Here is a 17674-nt window from a genome sequence, read left to right as displayed (position 1 = left end):
ACTCAGAACCAGATTAGTTGTGCCTTAACTGTTAAGATCATGGGTAGGCAAACTAAGGCCCGGGGGCCAGATCCAGCCTAATCGCCTTCTAAATCTGGCCTACGGATGGTCCAGGAATCAGCGTGTTTTTACATGAGTAGAATGTGTGTTTTTATTTAAAATGCATCTCTGGGTTATTTGTGGGGCATAGGGATTTGTTTATATATTTTTTCAAAATATAGTCTGCCCCCCCCACAAGGTTTGAGGGACAGTGGACCGGCCCCCTGCTGAAAAACGTTTGCTGACCCCTGGTTAAGATAGTCTGTACAAATATTCTTGCTTTGTGATCCCTGCATATGACTGCCTGCCTCTGATCCTCTGAGTTCAGGGCCAGAGAGCGACGCAAGCAGCAGGTAAGGGTGTCTCTCTGTGCCACAGAGGCAGCTATGTGGACTTTGCCTTTTGTCAGAGAGCGTCGCAGCCCCCAGATGCTGCAGTTTGTGGTCTGCACGTTGGTCATCTATGCTGCAGACCTCGGGCTGCAGTCATCAAGAGGGAGCAGGTGTCCAAATGTGTACGATTCAGGTCTGAAATAAGCTTGCAGGATGAGAAGAGTCCTTTTTGCAAGCTTTGTTTTTGACTTTCACCGAACAGCTGTTCCCAGCTATTTGTGTATCACAAACACTTTCGTATGCAGTTTCTAGTGTCTTAGAAATCCCCCTGCTATTCCAAGTCCCTCTCAGCAAATTATCCTCCCAATAATACGCCGTGAAGTCTGATGCTGGCTGACATGCTCCAGCTTGTGCCTTGGGCATATTTTGAACGGTCTTCTACTCAGTGAAGGATTCTTTTGAGATGCATATAATCGTTTTACTGAATCAGTCACAATATTTGCCCTTTGCTGCTTGTTGTCCGTTGCATTATTGTTAGCCCTCCAGGGCTCCTATATGCATCTTATGCATGCTGTTAAGAGTGCCAAAATATTAAAACTATCTCTTGAGTTTTAGAAGTGAAGAATCATCGACAAACAACCAGGGGACGATTCTGTAAAAACATCTTTAGTATGTAGGGAGGGGGTCAGCTGATACTGCCAGTTTGGGATGAAGGACTGCAGGATTTTCTAACTGGCCCCCTAATCCTTGACCTTAGTTTTGTTTATCATGGGCGGGAAGGGGGGGGGATGAGCGGGGAGAGAATGATGCTTGAGACAGGTTGCATATGCTGTCAGTGGATATAGTTAAAGCTCTGTGGACAGCTGGGAGGGTTTTGCCGTCCTGGGATTTACTGCCACGTGGGAATCCTCCTGATTTAGTAAAAGTCATTTTATGGCATTATCAGACAGCTGTAGCTCGTCAGAGAAGTCTCTCCCTGGTTCCTGAGAATGGCCTTTCCTGGGCTTCAGCGCACCAAGTAGACATGGCTTTGGGATTTGTCGTGAAGCGTTACCGCTGTGCCCACACCGCTGCTTTCTACTATGGGTGGGTTCCTTCATTTAGAATGTCATGTTTGTAATACAGAGAATAATGACAAGTCAACCTAAGAAACAGATATTGCAGGCTGTTGTCCCCCTGTTGTTTGTCGGGATTCTAATCCTAGTTTACAGAATATTGGTGCGGGTCGATTTGATCCTGTTTGAGCTGAAAGGAGAGGAATGTGCTGATGACTTGCCTCACATTCAGCAGATGCTATTTCTGAGCACATTGTGTTTGTGTGTGTGCCTGCACATGCGCACAGGGGAAGGTTGTTGTAGTTCTCCACTTGCGGTGTATTAATATGTGCATGCAGTTGCATACAGAGGGTTGTGGTGCAGTGTTATAGGACTCTGTCAGTCTTTGAAACAAAGTCTTGCTGGGTTTACATAGTTCTGACGCTACATTTTTCTGCATCTTTGATATAAGAGACAATTGTAGTATGTGCTTATGTTTCTGAGAGAATGCCTAAATTGTAAGACTCCACTCTGGAGTTTGTGGGTGCTTGAAGGTAGATGCAAATATTGCAGTTCTTCCTTTGGTTTTGTCTTTGAAAAGGAATACGAGTACCGTATTTTTCGCTCTATAAGACGCACCAGACCACAAGACGCACCTAGTTTTTGGAGGAGGAAAACAAGAAAAATAATATTCTGAATCTCAGAAGCCAGAACAGCAAGAGGGATCGCTGCGCAGTGAAAGCAGCAATTCCTCTTCCTGTTCTGGCTTCTGGGATAGCTGCGCAGCCTGCATTCGCTCCATAAGACGCACACACATTTCCCCTTGCTTTTTAGGAGGGAAAAGGTGAGTCTTATAGAGCAAAAAATACGGTAATTCTGCATGAAGGTTTCAGTAACTGTTTTCTTCTGAAGGGTGAGGGAGGAAGTCATGTCCCTCCTTCCACACAGGTTTTTTTCTCTGTTAGGAACTGCTCTGTCCTTGTTTTCAGCTCAGTTAAATCCGGCAGCAGTGTAACAAAAGGCTTCTCAATAACATGTAGCACATTGTTTCCAGGCAGGCAGAATGGGGATTCCACCCTATGGAGTACCCTTCCATAAATAGCTGTTGGTGCAACCTGATAAGTGCAATATATCTGTTTGGTAAAATGGAATTGTTAGTAGAGAGAAGCTACGCCTGTAATATATCAGTTTAAATGAGCTGCAATATATATTGAGAATGTTTCAGGAAGGTGTATGCAACCAAACATACCAAACTGAGTTTAGGATCTTTGGCTATATATTGGTTTTTAAATGAGAACTGTGCCTTTCATGCAAACCCAGAGGTTATTAAATAATTTAATGCAGGCGGATCTCTCACGTCAATTTTTGTGCACATAAGTAGTTAAATCTCTAGGGTGGTATTCAGCTGCTTGACTTAGGCACATTAACTTAGTCAAGACTTTGTTTGTTAATTGCAGTGGGCCGAGGAATATTTGCTAGGCAGAAGGGGACGTCTGACCATTTGATATTTAGACGATCAAACAGGTTATAATGTCTGTAAAATCGAAGCTGGCGCTAAAAACATAGTTTGTGCCTTTGGTTTAAAAAACGAGGCCTTTGAGGGTTCATCTCAGCAGCCCCAAAATTTATGGCACTTAAGAACAGAAATATCCAGTATATCCCTATCAGCTTTGTATTAAAACAAAGGTATGTTTTCTCTCCCAGAGGTGTGCCATCTTGTTCCAGCAGCTTTTTGCACCTTCTTTTGAAAGGCTATGACTGATTCACCTAGGAATGTGCATCTGCATTCTGTTCCAACTAGTAACTACGCACAACTGGGGCTGATCATGGTTGAAAGGCTTGTTTGGTCGCTCTTAGAGCCCAATGAAGCTGCCAGCAAAGACCAGTTAAAGCAGGGAGTGTCAGCCGGAGCACCTGAGCGAGCCAGGGAAATGGAAAGCCTTCGTTTGCCATTAGTGATGTCATCACCTAGCAAAGGGTTACAAACAGGCACAACAATGCACAATAGAGCAGAAAGCAGGGTTTTTCCCATTAATATTCCCCACCAGGGATTGCCAGCTTTTTAACTGAAGATTGAACCCCACCAAAAATCAATAGTGCAACCTGCTTTCCCAGTCTTATTCTCACCATGCTTTATAATCCCCATTTTGCAGATGAGTAAGCTGAGGCTAAGGAAGGAAGTTGCTCAGGGCTAAGCAGTGAGTCCATAAACTGAACTGAGATTTGAATATGGGCTGCCTTTGGTCTGACCTGAGACAAATCAAGCTGTGTTAGGGCATGGGAGTGTAAGCATCTCTCTAATAAAAGGGCAGCTGAGAAAACAGTATGTGGCATTTTTAATCAGATACGTATATGAAGTCTGCGAGGAACCTAACTGTGTGAACTAATGCACCCTATCATTAACGTCCTTTGATTCTTCCCTATAATAAGATGGTGGATGAATTAAATTGTGCATTTTGTTGTTTAAGTGCTAGCACCTATGTCATATTTGCTTCTGAGAGATTTCCAATCCTTATTAATTATTTTTCAGAGCAAACCCCCCACATCCCATAGTAATCACAGTAATTGAAACATGTACTTTGGAGTCTGGCTTTTAAATAGGTCAAAAGCAGCAGGAGGACTTCATAAGCAGAGGACAATTTGATTTTTAACCCTTCTTTCCCCCTATGCTTGAATGCTAGACCAGGCTGGTCAGGCAAGTATTGGATTGCCTGAGGGGCTCCACTCAGTTCTCCACTCCGAATGGAGACTGACTGGAACAGAGAAGTGGTGTTTGGTTGTGTGTGTGGCTGAAATCATCCATTCTGGAATGAGAAAGCTCTGCAGTGGAGCAAGCATCCATTCAGCAACTGTGCACTTGCCCCACACTTGGCTACGGCACCCTCCATCTTTGTTCCCATCGTTGCTGTGGCCAGCAGTCTTTTCCCCCAACTGCTACTGGCTGGCAGTGGCTCCTTCTCCTGAGCTGGCTGCTCGGGGAGTTCTGGATTTGCAACCTGTTTTGTGAGTGCAGCTGTGGAGCAGCAAAGGGATGTTAAAATATTTTCCTTTACTAGATTGAAAGGAATGCTTGAAAGCAGGGATAGGAAAACTGTGGCCCTCCAGATGGTGCTGGACTGCAACTCTGACTATTGGCCCTGTTTGGCTGGGACTGGCCAGAATTAGAAATCCTCTGGAGAGTTTACGAGAGGCTTCTTTATACAACAAATTAGTATCAAGAAAAAATTTAGAGAGAAAGGGGAAAAAGAGATTTTAAATCAGATAATGGAAAACAGAAGGGGGGGGGAATCTGAAAGACTCAAAAATTAACCAAAATATAAAGATGTTACAAAGCCAATTTGCAATGATAATTAACCAAGACGTGGAATGGAACATAAAGAGAATGAGACAGATGAATTTTGAACATGCTAACAAAGCAGGTAAATGGTTGGCATGGCAAATCAAAAAAAAGAAAAGCCCAAAGTACAATAAATAAAATAATATTGGATGGAAAAGAAGTAGAAAACCCGAAAGAAATCAGAAGAGGATTCATAAACTTTTATAAACAATTGTATTAAAAAAAACTGGGAAAGAGGACATGCTTTGGCATCGGGGGGCGGAGAGCAGGCGGGGTGGGGCTGGCACGCGTCCCGGGGGCGTGGTGTGCTGCCTACAGGGGCGTGGCAGGTGTCCTGGGGGTGTGGCACACCGCCTGCGGGGGCATGGTTCCCAAGGCGGGGGGGGGCAGCAGCAATTGCACCCCACCAGGATCGCGCTGCCAGGGGCGGTGCGCTTCCCCCGCCCTCCTATTCCTCCGCTACTGCCAATGGAACAATTAAATTGTTGGTACAGTGAAAAAGAACATATTTACCTGTTCCTGGCCTCACTGTATGGGACCAACTTCACACTACTTACTGTCCTGTGTTGGTAGGTTTCGATAATCAGATATCCCCTTCTGTCAGGTTTATGCTGCACTTGGATAGCTTATAAAAGGTTAATTATCCTAGCTAAGTGTAATTGAAATAGGGATTTGGATGGTTAATGGAGCTGTTGAGAAGAAACAGATTTGTGCAAACATCCCCCCCTCCCACCAGCCTCCTTGCCACCCTATATGCCTGCATGATCTTCCTGTTTACAGTAATCCTGCTTGCCCATGATTAACTGCCATCTTTGCAGAGAGACTAAGCGCCACTCATTTTTCCAATACCTCCCCGCCCTAATACGGGAAAGGCTCTTTTAATCTACCATCATCACTGGTCATTAGAAAACAAGTGGAGTGGCTTTGAGTTATTATCTCTGTGCTCCAAAGCAAGAGGGCTGGGCAAATTGCCTCTTGTTAATTGCAGCACTGGGATGTCAGAAGAGATTTCTGTTTTGTGGTAGGATCAAATTATTGTTATTTTCTAGAAAGATAACTGTTTGCATATAGTCCATTGCATTGTGAACTAGAACTATTTGTAGACTAAACAAATATGAAAGCAGCTGCTGCTTTTCCATCTCTGTGGTCTATTAATGTTGGATAGAGCAATCCAACCATGATCCACTGTGCTGGAAGGGGTTTGGATGGGATGGGAGTGTTGCTATGCCAGCCCCCACTGTTGGGGGGGCTCTACAACTCCAAGGGAGCCCCACCAGCAAAATGCATCCATCCAAGCAGGTGGAAACTACCACTGGGGCAGCGGTCAGCAGGAAAGAGTGGAGCTTTTTGTTGAGCTTCTTGAGCCTTTTTGGGGAAACCTAACCCCAAACGCGGTTGGCGCTGTGGGTTAAACCACAGAGCCTAGGACTTGCTGATCAGAAATTCGGTGGTTTGAATCCCCTCAACGGGGTGAGCTCCCATTGCTCAGTCCCTGCTCCTGCCAACCTAGCAGTTCGAAAACACGTCAAAGTGCAAGTAGATAAGTAGGTACCGCTCCGGCGGGAAGGTAAACGGCATTTCCGTGCGCTGCTCTGGTTCGCCAGAAGTGGCTTAGTCATGCTGGCCACATGACCCTGAAGCTGTACACCGGCTCCCTTGGCCAATAAAGCAAGATGAGCACCGCAACCCCAGAGTCGGTCACGACTGGACCTAATGGTCAGGGTCCCTTTACCTTTTAACCCCCCAAAATAGTGATTTTAAACTTTTTGAGCTGTTTCCGCTACTTTTTCCACCGCCTTGCCATACATCTGGGTTTTCCCTGGCATTTTTGCCAATTCTGCAAAATTCCCCCCGATGCCATTTTTACACCCGAAAACTAGGGCTTGTCAGGAGTTTTCCTGCCGTATGCAGTCCCATTGAGCCAAATCTGGGCCTCTTCACTGAACCTGCCTGGGAACTGGCATAGCAAACACTTTTTCTTCTCCACCCCAGCTGGCATGAGTAGCAGAGTTGTGGAAGTGGTGGTGGCTAGGCTACGCCATCAATCCCTGCTGTTTTCAGCAGGAGCTTATATTCACTGCCAAGGTGTGCTAGAATTGGAAGATGCAGTTGTGTCCCATCTGTAAAATGGGCACAAGTGATGGGTTTTTAATTGTTGTTGTTGTTTAGTTGTTTAGTCATGTCCAACTCTTCGTGACCCCATGGACCAGAGCACGCCAGGCACTCTTGTCTTCCACTGCCTCCCACAGTTTGGTCAGACTCATGTTTGTAGCTTCGAAGAACACTGTCCACCCATCTCGTCCTCCATCTGGAGTTTTCTTGGCAGGGATACTGGAGTGGCTTGCCGGTTCCTGCTCCAGGTGGATCACGTTTGGTCAAAAACTCTCCACTATGACCTGTCCATCTTGGGTGGCCCTGCACAGCATACCTCATAGCTTCTCTGAGTTATTCAAGCCCCTTCGCCATGGCAAGGCAATGATCCATGAAGGAGAGGGTTAATACAATAAGGCAAAAATGACACTGTTGAACCTACAAGATGGGGATAATAGTAGGAAGCAGACAGAATATAGATTCTGTCGCTGACCTTGTGTGGAGGAGCCACTGCTGCTGTGTTGGGCTCACCCAGCCTCCTTGACTCAAGTATCTCTCCACATCTTTACGATGGTCATAGCACCCATTTCAGCTTCCCCTTTCTGTGGCTCAGCGGTGGAGGAAATTGCTCGGGCACCTGGGGTGGTGTGCCCAGGGGTGGGGTGAGCTGCCTATAGGGGCGGGGCGCACCGCAGGGCCTCTGGAGTCCGCCTGCCTCTTCCCACTCAGCCGCCCTACAGCTGAGGGGGAGGCAGTCAGCGGACCGTTTGGGCTGCACGAAGCCTGCACATGCCCAAGCCACCGTGTCTCTCCCAGGCCCCGCAGTGAGTGCCGCCTGGCATTTTGTCACCCCCCTCAGTCGTGACACCCGGGGCGGACCGCACCCCCTTCCTCCGCCCCTGCTGTGGCTTCCATGTCTGTGCAACAAGCCATTTAATGGATGTGCCTTCTCATTCTCCCTCTTTACTGTCTCTCATCATCTGGGCCCTATAAGCTTCTCATCATCATCTCTGATCTCATCCATCCTGTTTCCCTTCCCACCCATTTGATCTGCATTCATTGGATTCTGTCTTTTGCCTGCAGCTCTCATCTTGCCATCTTAAGCCAGATGCCTCAACTTCCCTCCCTCCACTGTATTGTAAGGGCTTTCCTCAAGCATCTGATAGACAGCCATAAATCTAAAGTAATTTAAAATATTTATTATAGCAAACATAAGCTTCAGTCAGGCTTTTCCCACTTCAGACTGCAGGTTGAGGTTCACGTAACTGAATCCTTCTCCATGTGCACACATTTCCTGCAATAAGAAAACTAGCATGTCAAGCAGAAAGCATAGGCTGGAAACTTACCATAACACCTAGCTTCTTTACTATGCAGGAAATGTTTATGTATAGAGAAGTATTCAGTCCTGTAAGACCCACCTACAATCAATGAAGTAGGGAGAACTAGGCTACACTTAGCCTTTATGTGCTCCTACTTAAAATTAGTCATATGGGAAAATGTCGTTCAATACAAAGTTTTTATTTTATGTTAACTTGGGTCCGTTTCACCCATGAGATCCATCACATGGGAGCTGCTGGTTCACGTGGTGGACTGAAACAAATAGGCTGGCCACCGCCTTGTGGCATTCTCTGCTCCATGTCAAACTGTCATTGGAATGTGTTTGTGATGATGTGGAGACAATCCTTTGCAGTGGTGGCTGATTTGTAAAGGAAGCCATTAATTGTGAGACAGCTCTTAGTGTCAATTGTCATATGAGTGTGTAGCTTATGGGTGTAGAAAGCATCCATTTAAAATATTTGTGGTTTAGATTTAAAGCATTTATCATGTCATGCAAGGCTCCGCTTCCGTCTTGACCAGATGAACCTGTTCACATCGTAGTGGGTCTGAAACCTTAGAAAACAATATTCAGAAATAGTGGTGTTTGCCTAGGAAGCTGAGCAGATTTTAGTGGAGGATTCAGCCTGCATGGGGGGATATGATAAATTGCCCCCCCCCCCACCATGGGAGAAGGAATCATATGTGAGGCAAGATGGATAGGGCTTTTCTGATGTGCCGTTTTTCTGCCACTCAAATGCTGACGTGATGATTCCTCCCTGGATGTCGGTGTCTGGTTAACTTGCCGAAAGGGAGGGCAGGGACTCCTCCTCTCCCCTGAAAGGTCACCTTTGCTGTGTTTGCGGAGAGTGCTCCCTGAGCTCTGCTGACTGCTGCTTCTCCCTGCTGTCTTCCACCTCTAATCTCCTTATAGATGCAGCACCATGGCAACAGGCCCAGGGCTGAGTGAGCTGGGCACATACCAGGAACCTTGTTTGTGTCACCTGAGGGACAGGATGTGGAGTGCGAAAGATGAAGAGAAGACGAGGGATGCCTTAGCCTGCGTGGGCAGACTGGTTTTCCTCCTGGCTCTTCTCAGAGGCGCACCTGTGAAACTTTAGGACAGAGCCATCGGCAGCTTGCCCGCTTCTGGATTGAGCCATTGCTGCCTTTGCAAGGAGGAATTCCTCTTCTGCGGTGTAGTCAAAGAGGAGGAGGTGTGGGGGTACCAAGGCACATGGCACCGCTATGATTTGGGGCTGCACCGTCAGATGGCTATACAATTGCTTCATGTAGGTGTGCTGGATTTGTCAGAATTAGTGAGTTATTTGTATGTGGGAATTTAGCAATACAGCTAACGGTTATAGAAATATGTTCTCTATTGCTTATTGCTTTGGCTATTCCCCAGTATATCCCTCTGGTGTAAACCTGAGTTTGGAATAGATGTGATCCTTGGCCTTCCGTCTCAACTATTTGCTATCCTTTGTGGGGGGCAGAGCAGGGAGTCTGGCATTTGGGCAGAAAAGGGCTGCATTGGCAGGCTGGAGATGGTCAAATGAGAGGATTTTGTTATATTTGATTTTTAAATTTAATATTTTTGATGCACTTTGCCTGTTTGCAGCTGGTGATGAAATCTACATGGTTGATGTTTTAGGTTTCATTGGTACCTGTGGCTACGAGAATGAAGCAAGTTGTCATCTTGCATCTAAAAACCTTTTGTTATTTCCTTGCAAAGACACCTCAGGCTGAATTCCTCCCCCCCCCCCCGTTGCCCTGCACCCCAGCATTTATCGTTACTATATTTTGTGTAACTTGAAACTCAGCATTTTTTCTTTTTTAAGGATTTCTAAATCAGAGTTCTCTATCCCAGGCAGGAATGAAGCAAAGCAAATTATCCCAGCTGCTTGTGGGCTTTTTCTTAAACAGGACTTGGGCAGCAACCGTGTAACATTCAAGCCTTGGGGGGGGGGAGAGAGAAATGCTGCTCTCATCCCCCCCCCCTGCTTTTTCTTAACTGATCTTGCTCCTGTGCCTTCTGAGTGCTTGACACTTGGAAATTAAGCAAGTAATTTTACCTGGAAGGAATAATAATAATAATAATAATAATAATAATAATAATAATAGGAATTGCTGTTCAAAGTCATAGGAACAGTGCCAGTAAGAATTGCCAAACCTGCAAGGTTTGTATTTTTCCTCCAATAAAAACTAAATATGTGTTTAAGAATTTAAAATTGACTGATATAATTTATAGGATCCCTACAAAAGGACATTGTTTAAGTAAGAGACAATGGAAGTTAAAAACTACAGCTGTTACGCAACAAATCTCAAATGCAGAGAATTAATCCCAGAGAATAATTTTTAATCTCAGAGTAAAGGGGAAATCATCAAGAAACTATTCTGCTTCTGTTTAAATGTCAGATGAGAGCATGAGGACAGTTGAAATGTGATTTATTTGTAAGCGGGGGCTTTAGGTTTGCTGGAGTGATAACTATCCGGAACAAGGAGGCTTGTGGCACCCTAAAAACTTTGGAATTTTTATGTAAGGGAGCAGTCAGAAACAGAGTATACTACCCAAGGTGTGAAATGGCACTCTCCATTCTATTTGTTGTTTTCTTAAAGATAACTAATACCATGCCCTTCTCTTGCTATGGGCAGTTTACCAGAAATGAAAAATATTTTTTCAATGGGGGCTCTGCCCTAGCTCTCTCTCTGCACACCAACCCTCTTGCCATTTCCCCAAATTAACCACCTAGACCTTCCCCTCCCCAACAAAGAACTACAGTAGTACCTCGGGTTAAGTACTTAATTTGTTCCGGAGGTCCGTTCTTAACCTGAAACTGTTCTTAACCTGAAGCACCACTTTAGCTAATGGGGCCTCCTGCTGCCGCTGCATGATTTCTGTTCTCATCCTGAAGCAAAGTTCTTAACCAGAGGTACTATTTCTGGGTTAGCGGAGTCTGTAACCTGAAGCGTCTGTAACCCGAGGTACCACTGTACTAAACTCCCCTTTCACCTTTCTGAAGCCACTTCTTTTTTCTATTCTGCATCCCCACGTGGCCCCCGTTTCCATCTTTACCCCATGCCTATACCTCCTTCCCCTCCTTTTGTGTGCCCCTCTGCATCTGCCGATGTTTTAAACCACCACTTTCTGCCTCTCCGTGTCCCTGTCGTCTCGCTCCCATGCCGCGGCCACTGCTGCTGTGCAACCTGCCTCCTCTTTAGCTCCCCCCGCCCCCACACACACACCTTGGCCTAATGCAAATCCAGGATTGGGGTGCAGTACTACAAATCCTCCAAAGGATATTCTTATTTTTATTATAGAGAAGGAAAGCATTGAAATTCTGCGGGAAATGTCAAAATCCTTCCCTTAAATGACACCAGAATAGCGTGCATTTTATTTTCTGTGCATGCCCTCCCCTCCCAAATTAGGCACATCTCAGCTTCACTGGGGATGCTCTTCAGCATCCTTGTCAAGTCACCACAGGGCAGGCTGCCTTTACTTCTGTTTTCCAAGCGCATACAGAGGATAAAGCAACAGAACCAGTTGGGCTCCTAGGACATTTGCATAGGCTTCTGAATATTTGCAAAGTGCCATCTCTGATAAGATTTCTTTCTTTCTAGGAAGCGGTCTTCTATCAAATGGGACTTTATGGCCATCTAGCCCTATTTGTACAACTCTTTGTCTTACCCTGACAGACAGCAGCTCCCCAGGGTCCTGGGGTCCTCCCCTTCACCTACTGCCTAATCCTTTTGAAAAGAAGGTCCTGCAGTTGACCCCTGAGTCCTTCTGCATGCAGATTATGTGCTCTGCCAAGCCAGCCAGCTAGGATTCCTCATTCATAATGGAATCCACTGGTTTGAGCAAAGCTTTTTGTATCTTGGCTTGCTTCATTTTACATGGGATGGGAAGCAAAATGATGGAGTCGGGGTTAATGCACAGAGCTGGGATGCAGAATAGTCTTTGCATAAGATGAGGCCTGTTGTACAAGAAAGAAACTGCATCCCAACAAACTAAAAGTTGCCTTGAAAGTTGATTGGGATCTTAAAAAAAAAATTAGCTATTACAAGCTAATATGAATAAATTTGGTCTACAAACCAATTTTATATAAAATCTAATGACAATTGAAAACAGACCTACAAAAGAACTGAAATAGAAAGAGTTTGTACTGACAAAATATCCACAACGTCCCTATAATAAAACCTGTTTGGCATCAAAGCAAATGTGACTTTAGAAACAATAAAACAAATTTGCTATACAGTATACAAATCCAAAATAATACCACCAATTAGGATTAGTAATAATACTTATCAAGCCAGACAGAAGAGACCAAGGATGTACCATAATGTTTGATGGCACATTAGCTGAACTAATTGGCAATACTTGCTCCATTTGAAAGGGCTTTGAGAGCCCACTTTAGCTGAACAATGCCTTCTTACGTTCATGTATGACACTCAAAGGCTAGATAAATGTAAACCCCAGTCGATAGTGTTGCTTTTTGATTTGTACATATAAAAATTGCTTTGATGCTGAAAAGTTTTATGTACATAGTACAGAGAACATTGAGGAAGACCAAGGTTGAAACACTTTTTAGGTTCTGTTACACTTACTGAGTCATAACTAGTTCATATTGTTGATATTTGGTTTTGCTTCTGAAATAGGTAGGTGTATATTGTCTGTTTTTAGCTGTTATTAGATTAAATACATTTTTCCATATGCACCAAATTTATGTTATTTTCTAATAGTTAATGTTTATGATACTCATCAAGTCCGAATGAAGATTTTCATGCTTTTCATTTTATGCAGGGGTGTGTGGTTTGTGTGTGTGTGTGTGTGTGTGTGTGTGTGAGAGAGAGAGAGAGAGAGAGAGAGAGAGAGAGAGAGAAATGTTTTACGCAGGGCCTGTGAACATGTCAACTTTGGCTTCACAATGAAGAGAGAGCTGCAGGATTCCTCCTTGGCTGCCCTTCCCCTTTCCTGGACGGCAGATTCCCACTGCTAGCACTATTTCTCTTTATTTACTACAGTTGTACCCCACCATTTCCCCTAGGAGTTCAGGGTCATGTACATTACCTCTTTCCCTCTGCCCAAATGCTAAACCTTGCATCATCCCTTTAGGCTGAGCAGGGCCGTCTTAAGCATATCTGGTGCAAAGTCCCCCCCCCCATTTCCCCCATTTCCCGGGGGGGGGCCTCCAACAGCGGGATCATGGTGTGGCAGTGGCGTAGCGTGGGGGGTGCGGGGGGGCTGGCTGCACCGGGCGCAACATCTGGGGGTTAGGGTTAGGGGGCGCAAATCCACGGGTTAGGGGGCGCAAATTACTTGCCTTGCCCCGGGTGCTGACAACCCACGCTACGCCACTGTGGTGTGGGGCTGGGCAGCCGGGCGCAATGGCGACGGCATGGGAGGCAGGCGGGGGTCTCGTCCAGGCAGGGACAGGCAAAGCGAGCTGGGCCGTCTGCGTCGCCGCAGCAGAGAAGTGCGCTCACTCAGCGCAGTCCCGCCGTCCTTGCTTGGAGAGGAAGGGGGGAGGAGAGAGCGTGACTGGGAGGGGATCGGGCAGGGGAAGGAAACGCGGTTCGTGTGAAGGAGTGCAGGGGTGGTGGGGGCACCAGGAGGAGGCAGGCTCCGTGCAAGGCAGTGGAGAATCAGGGGAAGGAGGGAGGGGCACTGGAGGCAGCAGTTGCAGCATGTAGCCTCGAGCGCAGGGATCTTTCGAGGTAGGGTGGATGGGGGAGTGGTGGTAGAATCATGTTTATTATGCGCAGAGCTTGGGATGCAAGCACACGCCACGCGGCCGAGGAGGTGGTGTGTCGCAGAGCCAGCAGGCACCAAGTCCCAGCTCCGCCTCACTTACCTGCCCACTCTCCCCTCCCCAGACTCTCCACCTGGCGCCCTCCACTCCTTGGGGCCCTGGCTCGCCTCGCTACTATGCCCAATGGTAAAGCCGTCCCTGAGGCTGAGTGAGAGAAAGTTGCCCCAAGATCACCTAGTTGGCTTCATGGCTGACTGAGTTAAACCTGGTTAGGAGGAAACCCTCAGCTTGAACCATAATTAACATCAATGCTGCTTTAACACTTAACCATGACTAATACCAAATGCGGGGGGGGGGGGAGCCAAGCAAAGTATTGGCCAGAGAGAGATGTTAACAATGAGAAATAGTAAGCTTCTATATAATTAAGGTGTTTGCTGCTCAGATCAGTGGGACTATATCTTACATCAGATGTAGTAGGGATTAGGAAAGAGTCCTGCAGGACACTACTTAGGTTGAGATCCACCCAGCTTTACATATATGTTCTTTCTGTCATTTGTGAACACCTGGGTTTGGAAATGGGACGCATGCATAGGTGAGTAAAGGTTACTGGTTGTTTTTAGTTTGTTTTAGAGTGTTTCTTGTTCTGATTGTCATGCATTTTACTGTGCATTGGTTTTATTACTTATCAATGTGTTCTGTTGTACAGTGGTATCGCGGGTTAAGAACTTAATTCGTTCTGGAGGTCCGTTCTTAACCTGAAATACCACTTTAGCTAATGGGGCCTCCCGCCGCCACCACGCAATTTCTGTTCTCATCCTGAAGCAAAGTTCTTAACCCAAGGTACAGTGGTGCCTCGCAAGACGAAATTAATTCGTTCTGCGAGTTTTTTCGTCTTGCGATTTTTTCGTCTTGCGAAGCACGGACTTTGGAAAAGCTTCAAAAATCACCAAAGTCTTCAAAAACCTCAAAAAAGGCTACCACACCGCGTGCTATGAGTTGCTCCGCGAAGTGAATGCATGGTTTTAAGAAAAAGGAAACAAACTTGCAAGACAATTGCAAGACGTTTTCATCTTGCAAAGCAAGCCCATAGGGAAATCCATCTTGCGAAGCAACTCAAAAAACGAAAAACTCTTTCGTTTTGCGAGTTTTTCGTCTTACGAGGCATTCGTCTTGCGAGGTACCACTGTACTATTTTTGGGTTAGTGTAGTCTGTAACTTGAAGCGTCTGTAACCTGAGGTACCACTGTATTTGAATACATACACATACCTTACATATTTTGGGAAATGGTTTGTTGGTTGGTTCTCTTTAAATTCAGACCCCTCTTGAGATACCGTCACCAAACTAGGAATGAGGGTTTCTGAGACGAGGGCAGCAATCTTCAACAATTTTTGGGATTCCAGGCACCATTTTGATTCAATATGGTGAACTGAATCACCTGTGTTTTTATTGTTGTTGTTTTTTTGCATACGTTTGTCTGCCTCTTGGGATATCATTGCCAAACTTGGCACGAGGACTCCCAAGGTATGTTTGTGGAGGGTGTAGACTTCATCACCATTTTGGATGCTGTGCACCATTTTGAATCGAGTTGGTGGACCAAAGCGTTCCTTTGGCTTGACTTCGTCCGATTTTTGGTGTGACAGTTCCAAAATCACAAATTACACTATCCAGTTAAAAATCACAATATTTTTTGTTTCTAAAAATTACTAGGCAGTGCCAGGCACTCCCTGCTGATATACATATATATAAACTATGGTGATGATAACCAAGGAACAGACAAGAGTGGGTGGTAGTGAAAATCTGGATTGCTTACCCGGATGAAGGAAGTTAGTCTAAAAGAGACACGAGATCCAGGAGCCTGTCACAAACTACAAAGCTGCCAGCCCATCAGAAGCAATTGCAGAAAACCTCTTAAGGCTGGCTTCTGCTCTCAGTCCAAAGGAACTTGCTATTGCTTTTTAACTGAAAGAGACATAACCCAATAGGTTGAGGCCCTGTTTTCTCTGGTCATGAAAAGGTTTTAGATTTGACGTTGGTTATATATTTCAGTAGTTTAACAATTTTGTAGTTAAGGAAAACATATGTGCGTAATTTTATTTCTATGCTGCCTTTCCACGGTTCAAGCCATGATCAAGGCTGCTTACAACATGAAAAAATACATAATAACACTATAACAAATGTAGTTATAAACAAATAAATAAAACATTAAATAATCCACAAATTAACTGAACAGTTTCCACATAAAACACAATAAAATCTAAAATAAAGATACAAAACAATAACAGCAACAACCCACCCCCCCCCCCGGAAAAACAACAACAACACCCCATCCCCAACAGCCTCAGTTTTTGTAGCTGGAGTCAGTCAGGGCCCCGCCCTCCCAGCCTAGGTGGAAAAGGCCTTCATTGGTGGAAATGACTGGCAGAATCCGAGACCAGGGAGAAGAGTTGGTGGAGGAAGATTGGAAGAAATTTAATGACTATCTACAGAAACATTGTAAAATTAATGAATGTTAGAAGGATGTTGGAATGAAGTTATGTGGTTTTAGCAGAAATGTTATAAGGGTTTAGGAAAAAATAGACTGTTAATTGGTGAAAGGAGGGAAAGCAAAGTTACATTATATTAAGATAAATTACAGAACAAAAATTGGAAAAGATGGAAAGGATTTGCTGAAATAGTTAACCGAACTAGAATACAAAAAAGGGAGGTGTGAGGAGGTCAAGGAAACAAGCAAATGAAAGATAAGTTATGGGAAGATTAGCTGTGTTTTTGTTTTGTTTTTCTTATTGTGATGTGTTGTTTTGTTTTTGTTTAATATGGTGTTTTTATTTTTTTATTTTTGTAACTTTTAAAATTTTAATAAATATTATTATTATTTTTTAAAAAAGGAAAAGGCCTTCAGCTAGGGAGCAGCTCTTGCCGGACTCACAGCCAAGATGGAAACAAAATGTGTTAAATTTGCCCTTGGAAAGGGAGGAGCCAGAATGATGGTGTAGTTAAGGCAATAGTATTGGACTTGGGCCAGAGAGCTCTAGGTTCAAATGTCTGCTGTTTTGCTAAGTCATGTTGAGCCAGTCATGAACATTCACTCCTTTCTACCAGGCTGGTGTGCAACCCCAAGAAAGGATGAGGGGGGACAGGGCGTTATTGCCCTGCACTCTTAGCGGGGGGGGGGGTCCCAAAGCAGCGTTTTTCGTTCCTTTATAGCAGGCACGTCCAACAGGTAGATCATGATCTACCAGTAGATCACTGGATGTCTGTGGTAGATCACTGGTAGATCACTGGCTCCCCTAAAAAAAGCTCAGCCAAAAATTTCCTCCTTCCTAAAATAAGCTCAACAACTTTGACCTGAACCCCCCAAAAGGGGGTAGATCACAGCTAGTTTTTAACTCTGTGAGTAGATCTCTTGGGAGTTGGCCATCCCTGCTTTATAGGATGTATAAATGAATTGGGGGCAGTTTAAAGATGTATCATTTTCACATTATAGCTGAAATATATGCAGTTCCCAGGGAGATATGCTGAATCATATCAACAGCATTGTTACTAGCAGAATTCTCTGGGTCCTGTAAAAATAAGCAATGTTTGTTTGAGATGCTAGTATATATTATTTATTTTTGTTAGCATTATAAATCCACTTGTAGGTCCCGAGTACTTAGCCAGTAGCTGGAGAAAGTGGGGTGTGTACATGTTATGGTTGTGTTTAGTTGTCTAGTTTTATTTTGCCAACAGGCCAAATATTTCTGAGTTTCTAGATCTGCCAAATCTTGTCTGGCATT

General features: G+C 44.9%; 1 protein-coding gene across 13 annotated transcripts in view; it reads left to right on the top strand.

Moving 5' to 3' along the window:
• RASAL2 (RAS protein activator like 2) overlaps positions 1-17674 on the top strand; it is a 222855-nt gene that overhangs the window by 167595 nt on the left and 37586 nt on the right. The window lies entirely within an intron of this gene.

This window comes from Podarcis erhardii, assembly GCF_964252035.2.
Source record: "Podarcis erhardii genome assembly, chromosome: 6".
Classification (NCBI taxonomy): Eukaryota; Metazoa; Chordata; class Lepidosauria; order Squamata; family Lacertidae; genus Podarcis; species Podarcis erhardii.
Note: the sequence above shows the minus strand (reverse complement) of the source record. Positions and strands in the feature narration are given on the sequence as shown.